This window comes from Mus caroli, chromosome 17 (assembly GCF_900094665.2).
Source record: "Mus caroli chromosome 17, CAROLI_EIJ_v1.1, whole genome shotgun sequence".
Taxonomy (NCBI): domain Eukaryota; kingdom Metazoa; phylum Chordata; class Mammalia; order Rodentia; family Muridae; genus Mus; species Mus caroli.
The window spans coordinates 77,376,318-77,391,503 of NC_034586.1; the positions used below are offsets into that span (position 1 = coordinate 77,376,318).

A 15,186-nucleotide genomic window follows, 5' to 3' on the forward strand; every position below is an offset into this window, starting at 1 on the left:
CACACACACACACACACACACACACACACACACACACACACTCCAGAACCAGCCCTTTGGCTTAAACCAAGGGAATCGCTGCCTGGGGAACCGCGAAGAGATCAGTTACCGTCTCCCCGATGTCTCTGCCTGCCGGGGACCAGCTCCTACCTGGGCTGAGCCTTGTGGATGGATCCCCTTCCCCGGTCCTGCACGCCGCCAGGCGATCGGGCGCGCTCACTCCCTTTTGAGACAGCTCTGGATCAGGAGGAGGTCGCTCCCATCCTCTGCTGGTAACACAAAGCCGGCGGCGGCGGCCCAACTCCGGAGCAGCGCCCGGCGCGAGCAGCGGCGGCGGCGGCAGCAGGCAGCGGTGCGCGCGGGCGGGAGGCGGCGAGGCCGGCGGGCTGGGAGGGCCGGGGCCGGGCGGCGCGCGCGCTGCGCTCCCTCCCTCGCTCTCTCCCCTCCCTCCCGCGCACCCCGCCCGCCCGCCCGCAGCCTCGCACTGGCTCGCACGAGCCGGGCCCGCCGCCTCCTTCCGTGTCTCCCGCCTCTCCGGACCCCGCGTGCTACCCCCGGGTGCTTTGCGGTAGCAAAAGCCGGGCGGGCAGCGGTGGCAACCACCGGGGTCTCCTCTGCTCTGCCAGTGGCTGGATTTCTCAGACTGTGGGGCCCCCCGCAGTGCGTACAAACCACACAAGCCAGCGCTCTCTCCCGCACCCCGACAGGCTCAGACCCGTGTCGCTGCAACTTTTCTTTTGAACCTCGCTAGACTGATCCGTTGACAACCCCCAACCCCAAACACACACCCCAACTCTCCTACTCCTTCCTTACCCCGCAATTCACTACTCCAGATACATCCTTCTTCCTCCACATTCTAGTCCTTTGCTAATGCAAGCTTTATACAGCAAAAGGGAATCTGGGGTTGTATCGTCGATTTTTTTTTTAAATCCTTACTCTATGTTTCACCTTCATATCTAGCTAAGAAGACATATCCTAGCTACTAGATGCTGCGGATCAAATCCAGACTAAGGGCAGGGGTTTCCCCAGCGGAGATCTCTGAAAGACTCCAGGTGTTGCAATTTCCCTCACACCTTGCTGCTTAGAAGGGAATAAAGATCTAGAGTCCCTTTAGTGTGAACGATGTGCGGCTTTTAAACTACAGACAGGAGAAAAAAAAACAAAAACAAAAAACAAAAACCTGAGCATTAAGACTGAGTCAGGAAAGACCTAATGCAGCAATCGACGAACCATTCATTGTCCTTTCCAAGAGAAGCCCTACCACTGCCAATACATCACTTCCCCATAATTAATAAAGGAGCATTGCAGCAGGCCCTCCTCGCTCCCAAGACAGCTCATTCATCCTTACAAATCCTTAATGACTTGGCAGGATGAAAGGCTAGACCCACCGTGGAGCTCAGCAGCTCCCAAACCTGGCTGCCAGTCAGACACACCTGGGGATGCAGACTCAAATACTGTAGATGCTGTAGACAGAAGCTGCTGCAAACTCTGAGACAGTAGTCCTAAAGGACTGCCTCGCGTAAGATGTCCAGGACAGCTATATGATGTGGACAGAAGAAAGAGCTGCAACTCAGGGACTTGGAAGTTCAAGTCCTTCAGGACAGTTCGCTCCTCAGATTTACAGCGCAGGTCTGACTGTCAGGCCTTAAGCAAGGAGAGATTAGGGCCCTGGAAACCAGTCTGACTGTACAGCAAAGAAGTAGGGTGGGCGAACTGGCCTTTGCCTGGACAGTGGTTAAGGACTCTTAATCCCTGACTGCTCCTCAGATCTGCATGGGAGGTTTTTAAAATCCCAGTGAGTAGGCCACACCCCAAGTAGTGGATTTGCGGATCTTTGAGGTGGAACTCAGCATCAGTGATTGGTATTTAGGTCCCTTGGTCCTTTCCTACGCCTGGGGTAGGGGGGGTGGGGTGGGGGTGGGGGTGTAAGGATCAGGGCTCTGAACTAGTGTGCTTTCAATATCAGTATCATGTGGGTGTGAATCAACTGGTGATTCCATTTCTTGTTCAGAGAAGGGCCTCCTCCGTTTCTAGCAACGCTCACTCGTCATGGCTGTCCTCTGAAGAAGGACCTCACTTTATACAGCACGCATGTGTGGTTATAGACACAGAGCTTGGCAGAACAAGTGCAAGCTGTCTCTTGTGCTGAAATTCCCAGGAATCCTTCCTGCCCAAGATCAGGTTCCATTCTTTGCCGGGTCCAGCGTTTTGCCTGGGAGCCCTGCTGCCATCCATGCAGACTCCAGTTTGACTGCACAGACCCCTGACACATGAGATGACATAATAGGTCCCCTTCACTCAGCTAGAGTATGCCCTCTGCTACAAGCTGCTATAGAGCCCCGACTTCCAGGGAGAGTGAGGGGCAGCTATTTGGCTCAGTCTAGGAAAGGAGCTTTGAGAGAAGAGTGGCTGCTTTGAAAGGGCACAGAGAGAAGCTTGTGACTGAAAAGACTCTACTTCCTTCCTCGGAAGGAGAAGGCAGGTAGAGAAAAAGAGAGTGAGGGAAGGAAATGGAAATGTGAGTGAATTGTGCTCCACTGGGATACATCTTGTGAGAAGTGGGGGGAGTGTATTTGCTGTGATGGATTTCCTAGCAAACACTCCCTGGTTTTCTTGAAAGTGTAAGTATTTTGAAATATAGGAAGCCAAAAGAGCTGGTCTTTTTATGGTACCCTGTGGTGCCCTGAGTCCCTCTTGTCAGCATCTGGTTAATTTTGATCCTTTGAGTGTCCCCACCCACTTTTTATCTAGCAATCAAGAGGCCACCCCATGCCTAGTGATTTGGTAACCATTTTGATTTGGCTCGGTATCTGAGCCTCTAACTTTCTTTGTCTTCCATTCTCATTAAAGGAAACTCTATAATGGTTCCAGCGCCCCAAGGCAATTTAAATCTTTTGCTCCCTACCTCCTAAATGTCATACATGACTGGATTTTTATTGCAAGAATTATCAAGGTCTACATCGCCGGCAACAAGGCTGTGGGAGACGGCAGCTGTACTTAAGGAAGTAGTGTGGCTGCTGCAGGCTAGAGATCCAGAAATAAGGAAAAAAAATGTACCTATGGAGGTGGGAATTTCCATTCCAATAAAAAAAAAGCATTTCTCAATGGCTGTCTTTCTCATGTATGATGGCTATATTCATCTCTGTGAACTCGGGGTTTCACAAATGAGTTTCTACTATGTTACTAACTAGAAGAGTGTGATACAACCACTTCAGGAATTGCACAGGATTACTGTAAGAGTTGATGCATCCTAAGATTTTCATGAGTTATTTCCTAGAAAACCTTTGTCAGAGCCTTTAGCAAATTCCTTATAGAACCAATGTAGGGAACATGAATTTGATCCAGCTTTGTATCCAGTCTTCAGAAAGATGGGACAGAGAATTACCCATTTAAAATGATTATATTTAGTGCTGGGTTGAAACCCACAATGATTTTTTCATCCTAGAAAAATGAAGTTCTATGCTATGGTTTCTTTTTCTTGACCTGGATTCCCTGGGCCAGAGGGACTATGGTTCTTTCCATTGCTTGATTCCTCCTTAAGCCTGTTAGTTAAGTCCTGATCATCCCGGACTCAGTTCCACTTTATCAGTCTTAGACACTAACTACATTCTGCTCCTTCTTAAACTTAGGCTCTCAAGAATTTCTGCATAAGGAAAAGGTTCTGCAGTACACCAGACTGTCCAGACTAGGGCGCAGTGGCTAACTCCCCCTCCCTTAGAACCTCAGGTAACTAGAGCATCTCATTTTTTTTCTTCCTTTAGGTTTTCTTTGCTGGTGATGGAATCCAGGGCTCTTTGCTTTAGGGATGAGTGTGGGGATCCTTTGTTGACATCCAGTGCTACTGGTCTTTGTCCCTTGCGTCTTATTCTTGCAGTTGAACCCAGCTGTATTTTGACCTGATGAAAACCTGGCTCCAGTCTAATAATGGGCTGTGTTGATGCATGCAAAGCATCCCAGAGTGTGAACAACTTTCCTGGTGGAGTGGTAGAGGGAATTCTCCTCCTGTGGCCGTTACCTAGGAATCATCCACTTCCTTTGGTGGGACGATGACGGTGTCACTGGCTTAGGAGCATCAGGGGCCTGCAAGTCTATACTTGAACCTTTATTCAAAGGCTAGACTTATCCAATAGTTTCATTTTTTTAGTTTGGCTTTGCACCACATCAAGGAAACAGCTGCTTCCTATTCTACAATGTCACCAGTGTTAACCCAAAGGCAGAATCACTGTCTGAGCAGAAAAGAACACATCTCTGGTTAAGATCTGGTGCTTGGGAGTCCGAATCCATAACTTTCTTCTGGCTCTGTGACCTTTGGCAGCTTCTTAATCCCTAGAAAGCCGTATTTCTGTTACAAAAACCAGAGCCACGAAGACTCCTTCAGAAAGTTGTAAGAAGGATGAAATGCATATAATATGCTTCCCTTGCTGATCATAGAAGTCACTCAGCAAATATATTGTTCTTATTGTTGGGAGTGAAGTGCTATCAAAATTGTCACAAAGAAAGAAAGAAAGAAAGAAAGAAAGAAAGAAAGAAAGAAAGAAAGAAAGAAAGAAAGAAAGAAAGAGAGAGAGAGAGAGAGGGGGGGAGGGAGGGAGGAAGAGAGAGAGAGAGAAGAAAGAAAGAAAGAAAGAAAGAAAGAAAGAAAGAAAGAAAGAAAGAAAGAGAGAGNAGGAAGAGAGAGAGAGAGAAGAAAGAAAGAAAGAAAGAAAGAAAGAAAGAAAGAAAGAAAGAAAGAAAGAGAGAGAGAGAGAGAGGTGGGGGGAGGGAGGGAGGAAGAGAGAGAGAGAGAAGAAAGAAAGAAAGAAAGAAAGAAAGAAAGAAAAAAAGAAAGAAAGAAAGAAAGAAAAAGAAAGAAAGAAACTAAACAATTAGTTGTACAATCATGCCATTTGATTATTGGTAACAATTCTTTTGGGCTCCTTGTTGCACAGAATCCTGTACCATCAGCAAACCAGGGAAGGTAGGCTTCCCCAACAGGGACTCACTTTCTTTTTTCCATAATAATTGAGAGAAGCCACTTGAATACTCTAATTTTGTCAGGACTCAGTATGGCTATATTCGTTGATAATATTCCTTTGTTTTTAGAGTTAAATATCAACTTGATCTCATCTGTATTAAAATTGGGAGTTCAAACAGACAGAGTTATTTGAAACATATCAGAATACAGCCATGACTTTGCTGCTGACATTAATGATATCCAAGGAGACCGTATCTGCAGGACAAAACCACCTTTCTTCACTGCGTTCGTACAGACTCTCTTCAAAGTGGACTCAAAGACTCTTCATCACAGGAGCCTAAGATGAGGCCCGTGCAATCCTCTCTACCAGACTGCTGTTTCCCACCATTTGCTTCTGAAGTCCTGTCCCTTGAGATTACATATCAGCTCTCTTAATAAATCTCCTTCATGATGTGCCATCCTTGATGCACGGCTCCCTTGCTGCAGTTTCCATTGCCGGCTGCTCCATAGAACCTTCTGAGAGCTGCCCGTGTTTTAGAGCCTAGCACAATCCAAGATAGCTGCCCTCAAAGATGAAAACAGCCCAGAGACCTGAAGGCGAAGTAGAATGAACTTAAGGAGTCTTAATTCACATTGTTATCAGTATAGGTTCTGCTACCAATGGAAGAAGTGCTGGATGACAAGCCCGAGTATCCTCGTCTCTTTGTGAACTCAGACTCATGCTATGTGATTTCAGGACATGGTGATCATGAGCAAACAAGGTTCAGAAGCTCCAATCTTCTACTCCCCCATCTCAACCCTACTCTGCCACAGAAAAACACGACTCTCATTGGAAATGTTTTAGCATCTCCTGGGATGTGCATCTCAGGCAAGAGTAAAGCATTGGAACAGGCACTGAGAGTGTTTGTTGTCTATAATTTAATTTTACATCAGAGCATTATGAACTAGTCAGACACGCTATGATTGCTTCCATTTTACAGATTGAGAAAGAAAATATGCAAAGAGTTTTCTCCTAAGCTTGGCTCTTGTATGTATTATCTGGTTAGTCTGAAGAAAAGAACTAACTACTGAAAGCAAGGTGGCACCATCGGAGGTTGTCTTCTGCTCAAATGCCATGTCAGTACACTGTATATAAGGGCTTCTCTTACTGGGAGATATTTTGTTTTTGTTTTCGATCCTCTTGGTAGTAGTTCTAGAACTCGGTCAGGACTAAAAAAGCAACGGCCTAGTTTAAGTCAGGAACTGCGTAGACACAGAACCCCATCCACCTAGCACAACATGTCTTCCACTCTGTGGCTCTACTGAATGTTGATTCTTAATGATATAAAAGCAGAAATGTGTCTTGGGATTTTAGACAAGTGTGGGTGAACTTTATAGCATTTCTGTTTTTAGGAGGCAGGGGTGGACACTGTAATTCACCTTACAAAATAGAGCAGATTGGAACATTCTTTCAGGAAAGCCCAATCCATGAACAGAGGATTGTGGACTATTTATCCCATTTTCAGAATCTCTGAAAGTTTTTGGTGCATGACAGATAAATTAATAGAGCGGATACTGTTTACTGCAAGGGGACTGGGTAATATGGAAATGGGGCTGATTTTACTTCTAAGGTAACTCAACCCTCTGGCACCTATCCTGTGCAAACTGCAACTTAATTCCACTCACTTTCTTGTCCCTAAGTACAGATCCTAGTTAGCAACTGACACAGTCACCGTATCCACAGCCACAGTCCTGGCTGGCCACCTGCTCTGTGATGACAGACAGATTGTCTGTTGACTCTGCAGGAGACTGAAGCCCGCTGAGATGCCAATCTGACCCAGCTGCAGGCTTGAGCCTGGAACCTGACCCTATGTCAGTTATCTCAGGAATTACTGAGAAGCTCTCATTTGCTCCCAGATATAAATTCTCTTATTTGGTCTCTTAACACGGGTTAGTTTGGGCAATTATTAATAAATATTAAGCTTGAGTTTTATTGCTTTTGTTTTTTTTTTTTTTTTTTAGAATCCAGGAACTTTTGAGCACTCTGATGGCATTCAAGGTCATCTAACAGTTCATTAAAGGAAACAAAACAAAACAAAACAAACAAAACTGGGACGATATGAGGAAAGCAAATCACATTTCATGGTTATTTTATGTGCTTTTAATCACTCTGTGTGTGTGTGTGTGTCTGTGTGTGTGTGTGTGTGTCTGTGTGTCTGTGTGTGTGTGTGTGTCTGTGTGTGTGTGTGTGTCTGTGTGTGTGTGTCTATGTGTGTGTGTGTCTGTGTGGCTGTGTGTGTGTCTGTGTGTCTCTGTGTGTGTGTGTGTGTCTGTGTGTGTGTGGCTGTGTGTGTCTGTATGTGTGTGTGTGTCTGTGTGTGTGTGGCTGTGTGTGTGTGTGTCTGTGTGTGTGTCTGTGTGTGTGTCTGTGTGTGTGTGTGTCTGTGTGTGTGTGGCTGTGTGTGTGTGTGTCTGTGTGTGTGTCTGTGTGTGTGTCTGTGTGTGTCTGTGTGTGTGTGTGTGTGTCTCTGTGTGTGTGTGTGTCTGTGTGTGTGTGTCTCTGTGTGTGTGTCTGTGTGTGTCTGTATGTGTGTGTGTGGCTGTGTGTGTGTGGCTGTGTGTGTGTGTGTGTGTGTGTGTGCGTACGTGTGCCAGACTGTGCCTGTGGGGTCAAGATCACACAACTTTCAGGAACTGGTTTTCTCCTTCACTGTGACTGTCTTAGGAATGGAATCCACATTCTTAGTGTTGGTGGCAAGTATGTCAGCCCACTGAGCCACCCTGCTGGCCCCCAATCTCTCATGTCTTATACCCAACAAATATTTATAAGGATATATTATGGGTCAGACACTTTAGCTACTGAAGAAACACCAGGAAAACCTTGAATAAAATTCCATTCTAGTGTGGGCAAAGGACAAAGTGGAACAGAACTAGGAAATGAGCACGTCTTAGGTGTCCTATAAAACATGACAAGGAAAGCAATAAAGGTTTTTTTTTTCCTAAAAGCAATACAGAGTAGGTCAGTGAATAGGTGCTGAGTTGAGTGGCCATTTAAAACAAGATGGCCTGTCATTCATTCTACCACCTACTTCTCAAGCTTCCAAATGATGAAATGATGCAGCATAATATTTTGTTTGTTAATTCATGTCTACTCTGCATTGATGGCTTCTCAGGCCCACCTCAGGGGCAGAGAGCAGAAGCTTGGATATGTAAATACACCTCTGCATTCAGAATGTAGTCTTGGTATTCAGACCTGAAATTTATAGCATTCAGACAGACTGGCTGTCTCCAGGGGCTGCATATAAAATGATTATATTTCTTCCAAGTCAGACTCTCTGCAAACTCCTAGGTGCCCCTTTGGCTTCACTTAATGAGTCTCATCTAATTGATGCACACAATGCCAGCTTGGTATTAGTGAGCTCTGCTGTGTAGGCTCTTGTCACATGGTCAACAGCTTTGGCCCTGACGGAAACCTGCTCTGTCAGCTCAGGTTGGCTCAGAGCTGTTTTCACAGGCACCTTTTCTCCTTTCTCTCCGTTTCTCTTTTCCTGCAGTCTTATCTTCAATTGCATAATACCCAGCTCACTTACAACCATAAATATACACACTCATACACACATCATATGCACATACAGCGCTTTATACAAATGTACACCCTTTTACAAAAATACACAAACATGCATATTTTTGGTTCTTAGCTATAATCAAATATTCATTTATTGAAAAGTTACCACATTAACAGTTGCCAATTTACATCGAAATACAAATTAGCTACTTATTTTTCATGTTTATTTAACATCATGATCTTTTATTGTTAAGGTTTTATATATTTAGTTTCAATTCTAATCAAAGGCTCACAAACTAAAACAGAATAGGAAGCCCCCATGCATATTTTCTGTATCTAGGTATAAAACAGATCATTAATTTGGTTTCTTTTGGAAAATTTAAAAAGTATTAAACAGGAAATAAACAGAAGCCTTGGGTGTAGAAATTGCTCAAGAAAAGGCAGAGCTAAGATGGAAAGTTATTCAGTGCTTCAATATATAAATACCTGACTCAGGTGATCAATATATAAATACAGGCTCAGTAAATTATGCTGATTAAAGGGCCAACGAAGCCCCATTACATGGCAGTGGAGTAGAAGTTTAATGACTAAAGTTTTAAGCCATTCTGAAAAAAGGAGCTGGTAAGTGATCATTCAATCCAGAGTCATGGACTGCATCCTAGGGTTGTTAGAAAGGTCATTTGCCACCATTCCTGACCTCTAGGAACTTCATCTCATAGGTAGAAGAGACTCATGGTTTTTGAAGTAGATGCTATAGTTGCGAATGTACTTCTTGGCTATGTGTTTGAGATTAGTTAAAGTTAGCATGACCATGGATAACGAGATGATTTTTCTTTTTTTAAACAAAGGCACAAATTGAAGGCTGTCACTATTTTCTCTCTGGCTCAACTATTGGCAGAATACCATTACCTCCCAGACCAATAGTTCCCCAAAGTCATGTTTTAATTTCGAAGAAAATTATTCTGGATGGTTACAGACAAAACACATATGATTTCTAAGGCAGAGTCCCCTTTAAAACCATCATCCAAGTTGGCGGTGAAAGCCTGCACTCTCAGGAAGAAGATATCTCATCAATGAGATGATGAAAGGTATTAATAAAAGTCAGACAGACTCTGGGTTGCTTTTATGAGTGTGTTTAAATTCTCTGCAAAGACCGTACCCCTTGTTCTTTGAACAGTAGATTTACTGTCCTCTTTTTGTGCCCTTGCGTGCTGAAGAGGTTAGAGCAATCTAAGAATATTTGGTCTTCCTCCTATGACATTTAACTAATCTGATCTTGCCAGCAGATGGAAAGATCGTTTCCCATCCACTAGACATTTCAGTCCAGTAAGTGGGAAATATAGATGGAGCTCAGGTGGGGAAAATATGTACTTATGCCAGCCTCTTACTTCTCATCACAACTGACTGACCGTTACTTTAGCAATAGGCTCAATCAGTGAAACCTGAACAATCAATCATTCAATCATATCATTACCTATCTGTCTGTTCACAGGAGGCCATTGTTTTGATAAGATCTGACTTAGTTGTTAGATAATAGGATCAAAGATAAAAATCTCTTAATATGATTTCTATGCATGTTTTTAACATCTCCTCTGTTACATTTTTAATATGGTACAACCTAAAAAAAAGCCTATAGCTTCATCATTATGAAAAATGTGGTGCTCAAATAATGCTGCTTATAAAACTTATTATAAAATATATTAAGAAATCAAAAGTGCCCATTTGATTTTCATAGGTTTATCCCCTTATTTAAGGTAGTCTTTAATTTGTATTTAAATAAGTGTATATTGTTAATACTAATTGATTAAAAGTCTCTTTAATGCATTTATGTCAAGCAATTTAAATATGTAAGAGTTTCCTTTGTCAATTAATAATTACTTTTCATTGGCTGTGATAAAATATGACTAAGGTAACTTAAGAAGAAGTTTACTTTGGGTTAAGAGGCTGTGGTGGCAGAGCGGCATGGTGGCAGGCAGGGTATACTGTCAGGGAAAGGAAGCTAAGAGTTTACATTTATAACCACAAACAGGAAGCAGAGAGTGAATAGGAGTAGCAGAAGTTTTCTAACTCTCAAAGACTTCCAGCAGTGACATACTTCCTGTATGTCAGTGACATACTTAGAGAGGCTGCAAACAGTCTCTCTAAGTGGGGATCAAGTAGTCAGATCTCAGAGCCAATAGGGGAGAAGCATTCTCATGTAAACCACTACAGTGTATAAATACTAATGTTAAAAATAGTTAAGGAATTTTCTGACATATTTGGAAGCATTTTTCCTTGTAAGAAGAAGACTCTCGTGTCTATAAAAAGATCAGAACAGATACGAATTTGCATTTTTGTAGGAATTAATTTGAATTTGAGGACCATTGCCTGCTACCCACATAATCTCAGGTAAACGTGGTTATTTCATTTATTTATCTGAGCGACTACTAAGCAAAACATTGAGTCAGACATCAAGAAAAAAAATATCATCAGTGAAGCAAGAGGGCTTTCACCTTGGGGAGGGAAAGAGCAGGCATGTTCTACAACTCATTACTTTAAAAAAATGCTATATTAACTAGCAATGAAGAGACCCAGAGGGAGTGTTGATTTTTTTTCCCAAAAGACAGAGCCAGTAACCCTTTTTAGGGGACTCTGTGAAGCTCTGAACACTATCCAAGAATGGTCTAGAAGAGTACAGTGAACTCTGGGTATCAGCTTGGAGAGCCATGCTTTCAGGCCAAAGACCCTGGGATGAGACAGTAGTAAAATAATGAAACGAAAGGCAAACAGAGAGTATAAAGCACACAACAGGAGAAATTTGTTAGCAGGGGCTCTATGGTAAATGGACTATTTCTTTCTCCATAGAGCAAATCAGCCGGACAACACCTAAACTCCCCAGCCTAAACTCCTAATCTCCTTCCTTACATGCTGATGTAGAAGAATCTTTTCTGGGATGAGTGCTACAGAGAGGTTGGCTGTGGCTGTGACACTTATCTATATTCGAACCACTTGTTGGGTGGAGACACAGCAGGTTGGAAATACAAGGCCATCCTCAGCTACATAGTAATTTCAACGGCCATGGGGGCTACAGGAGTCCCCATGGATCTGTCTCAATGCAAACAAACAAAACACATTGACAATTGGAAAATTCAAAGCCCATTAAATTAAATCACACTTCCTCTGCATGGTTTTATTTCCTTTGTTATGCTGTGTCAGGGGTCTCTTTGGAAGTATCAATAATTAGCACTATGGCTAAAATTCTACTCCAGATTACTTTTTTCCTGGATGCTTGGTGGAGTGTTGCCACTGTAAACACATACTAATATGCTCTTTGCATCCTTACTTTGGGTTTACAGAGAAGGGAGGATGGTGGTAGAAAAAAATATATATTGCTAGTCAACGTGAACCAAAAACCAATAAAAAGCCACTGGCTTAATGGTGCAATAGATACAGCACTTCCCACAACTTTAAAAGTTCACGGTATTCCCACCACTCCTGTGCAGTTTAGGCTTCTCAGAATCAGTATAGAAGCAGATGCAAAGCAATGATAAGGAACCCTGTTTGTTGTCCTCTTCGATGTTGAAGGAAAAAGAGCATCACTAATTATTCCTTTGTGAAGTTAAGAGAGGTAGTGACTCCAAAAAGTTAATACAAAGTTGTTGAGCAGCTGACATCTCATATCCTAGTGGCTTCCTCAAGCTCCCTCCAGTGTACCAGACTGGGTAAAGAAGAAACAGTCATGGGGGAGACAGATACAGGCGAGATTTGTTACTATGGAAGGTTTTTAAAAATGGTATGAGAAGAACATCTACAGGAGAGAGAAGTCACTGGAACTGTGGATGTATCAAGAGCTACAACCAGGGTCCAGGATGCAGGTTACCTGTAAGTACAGGGCATGCACATTTAAGTTCCCTCAGTGCTTGAAGGAGGTACTGAGTTAAGAACTCTCTTTCCTGTCCTAGGCAGTGGCAGTAGTTTCTGGTTTCCCTGAGCACAGAGTCAGTAGGCTCAGTTAACCGCTGTATGAACGAACTATCTGCAGCCTTCACTGGGCTCTTCACTGTCAGATACTGTGGGGGTGTGGGAAAGGAGGCTGGACGAGGGTGTGGACAGATCTTCCTTCCCAGGGCTCTGTTAACCAAGCTCGTCAGTTGGAGTGATGCTTCTCTCTAGGGACCATCTGGAAATTCCTGAGTTGTGTAGCTATCACAATGGTACAGAAAGTTACTATGAATACTTGTGGCTACAGTCAGGGAAGCAGCACACATCCTGCAGTGTGTAGGACAAGTTTTAGTCAATAAATAACTGCTCCTCATTCCGTATGTGCTCGAAATGTTCTACAGACCATGGGGTAGAAGAAAGATTTACTATCCTAGTTTTCAGTTTTATCTGGGTTTTTATGTAAAAGGTACTTTTAAAAGTACCTTTTAATTTACACTGATTTTTTTCCAGGAATGTAATTATTATGTATATTGAAGATAGATTGTACCTTGCTTCGCTTTTTAATTAAACCAGAACTGATCACCATTTCTACGAGGCCATTTCTAAAACGTATTTCACTGATGGCGATGTTAGAGTACAAATCTTACCTTTATGCAGCTCTATATAATAGAGACAAGCTGGACGGTGACACTCTATCATCTCCTTTGGCCATATGTGAGTGCTTCTACCATAAAACTAATTTGATAGCAAAGTATGGCTATTTCTAGCCTTTTACATTGTGGTTGTAGTGAGATATAGCATTTTCAGTGTGGGTATGGCATAGATTGCATCATCAGTTATCTTTAAGAATAATGAGCTGCAGTATGCTCAGTAGAAAACGAGTGAGATTGTCTCTGAGAATGCCCTTCAATATATGTGTTCAAAATTAATCCCTGAATTACAGTTGGGAAGCAGGACCTGATGAGGGATGTGTGAGTCTCAGGAGCCCTGTCCTTACAAATGGCCTAATGCCACTATTAAAGGACAAGTGGGAGTGTATGTGATCATTTCTCTTCATGTGAGACAGTCTTTTCTGTCACCTCTCTGCCTTCCAGCTTCCACCATGAGGTAACATAGCAAGAATGCCTTTAGGAGAGGCTACAAGCTTTGGTTTCCAGACTCAAAAATTCCTGGTCTCTGGTATATAGTCATTCAAGAGGAAACTGAGTCTGAAGGAGTTGATGACCTCTACGCTTACAATGCCCCTTCCCCGGGGATTAAACACAGGCTGACTCCTAAGAGTAAGTGTTAGGAAAATTATTTTGAGTTGCTATGACTTGCCTTTAAATGTAAATAGAAAAGAACCGGTCACTAGAATAGTGGCACATGAATGACACTTTTCTATACTGACGAGTTCTTCAAAGAACAACAGGGAAGAAATTCCATGACTATTATCACTGGACTTTCTCATAGGAAGGTATGGAGCTCAAGGCCCCCTTACAGTTGTTATATCCAATAAGACGGCCATCAACCTTCACACATGAAGAGCAGCAAGAAGGTGGATTGGCATTCTGCAGATAACTAATTGCTGGTAATCCCACAACTGCTTCCCTTGCAAACTGCGGCGGTTACTGACTCTTCTGCCTTTTTCAATGTTATTCTGAGAGTCTTGGGGTACATTAAGCAGAAGTGCTCTATAGTGACAAGAAATATGGTTATGCATTTTCTTGCCTTCTGCAGTATCCAGACGCATACTGTGTGTATAATAAAAACGCATAATTCATGTAGGTTGGTTGACTGTGTCCTCATTTTCCTTTTGTAAAGCATAGACACTAGCGATTTGTGACATGGACTATATTTCTAATGGATATTGCTTAATTTCTTCATGTTTGCATATGAGATATCTGAAAAACTATGTATTAATCTTCCAAGAACCAATTTTTAAACATGTACTAAAAATAATCCAAGACAAGGTGAATATGAGTACTAAAAGGCAGATTGATTGAGAGGAGAATGCTAGGTGGGACACACCAGAAGGAGAGTTAACTAAAGCCCCCATGGGGAAGGCAGAAGCTTATCCCAAAGGCTGTGACTGGGTTGGTTAGAACACATTGCACATCATGTCCTTTAAGACATCTACCTGATCCCCAAGTAGGATATTCAGCTTCAGCTCTTGTCTGTGCGACTCTCTACTATTATATTAGCTCCAAAGTTTTCTGTCCTTAGAATGTCAGGCTTTTCTTTGGAGCTGGAAGGGTGGGACTCTGATAGAACCCAGTTGGCTGGATGGGTTGCTCCAAGTAAAAGCATTTACACTGCAGAACACATCAGCTTTGCCCCCGTCTTAGCTGATCCTGACAGGGGGGAAGGTCACGATGGTGTTATTAACTGCTGCTAAGTATAGACGGAGAGGAAACAAAAGCTTGACAAACTGCTTAATTTGCTTCTCTAAATTATCTTTTTCTCAATTAAAGGCATTGGTGGTTGTTGCTATCTCCTTTTATGTTCCTTGCTCCTTCTGCAAACCAAGGATCTATCACCACCCTTTGGTTGAGAGACTCCCCTCCTCCCATAATTAAAGGTCATGTGATGTGTCCTTCCATCTGACATTCAAATACATTAATTCATAGTGTCTTGTTATTCTCTTCTCAATGCTATCCACCTTCATTAAATCCAATTCAAGTTCCTATATTTCCCAAGAAATCAATAGTAATTTTCTGGGACACATTTGAATTTGCGTGTTAGCCACTATATGTTATCTAGTCTTTCATCTATATAGTAAGTTAGT

General features: G+C 42.8%; 1 protein-coding gene across 21 annotated transcripts in view; it reads right to left on the reverse strand.

The window, feature by feature from the left end:
- Slc8a1 (solute carrier family 8 member A1) overlaps window positions 1–15,186 on the reverse strand; it is a 350,559-nt gene that overhangs the window by 292,146 nt on the left and 43,227 nt on the right. For 8 of the 21 annotated variants that reach the window (XM_029471286.1, XM_029471282.1, XM_029471280.1 and 5 more), the window contains exon 1: window positions 151–240. The exons of 12 other annotated variants lie outside the window; for them this stretch is intronic. The gene's annotated coding sequence lies outside the window, so the exon portion shown is untranslated. Of the gene's footprint in view, window positions 1–150; window positions 339–15,186 lie in introns of those variants that run through there. One more of the 21 variants, XM_029471272.1, reaches the window with a different exon arrangement.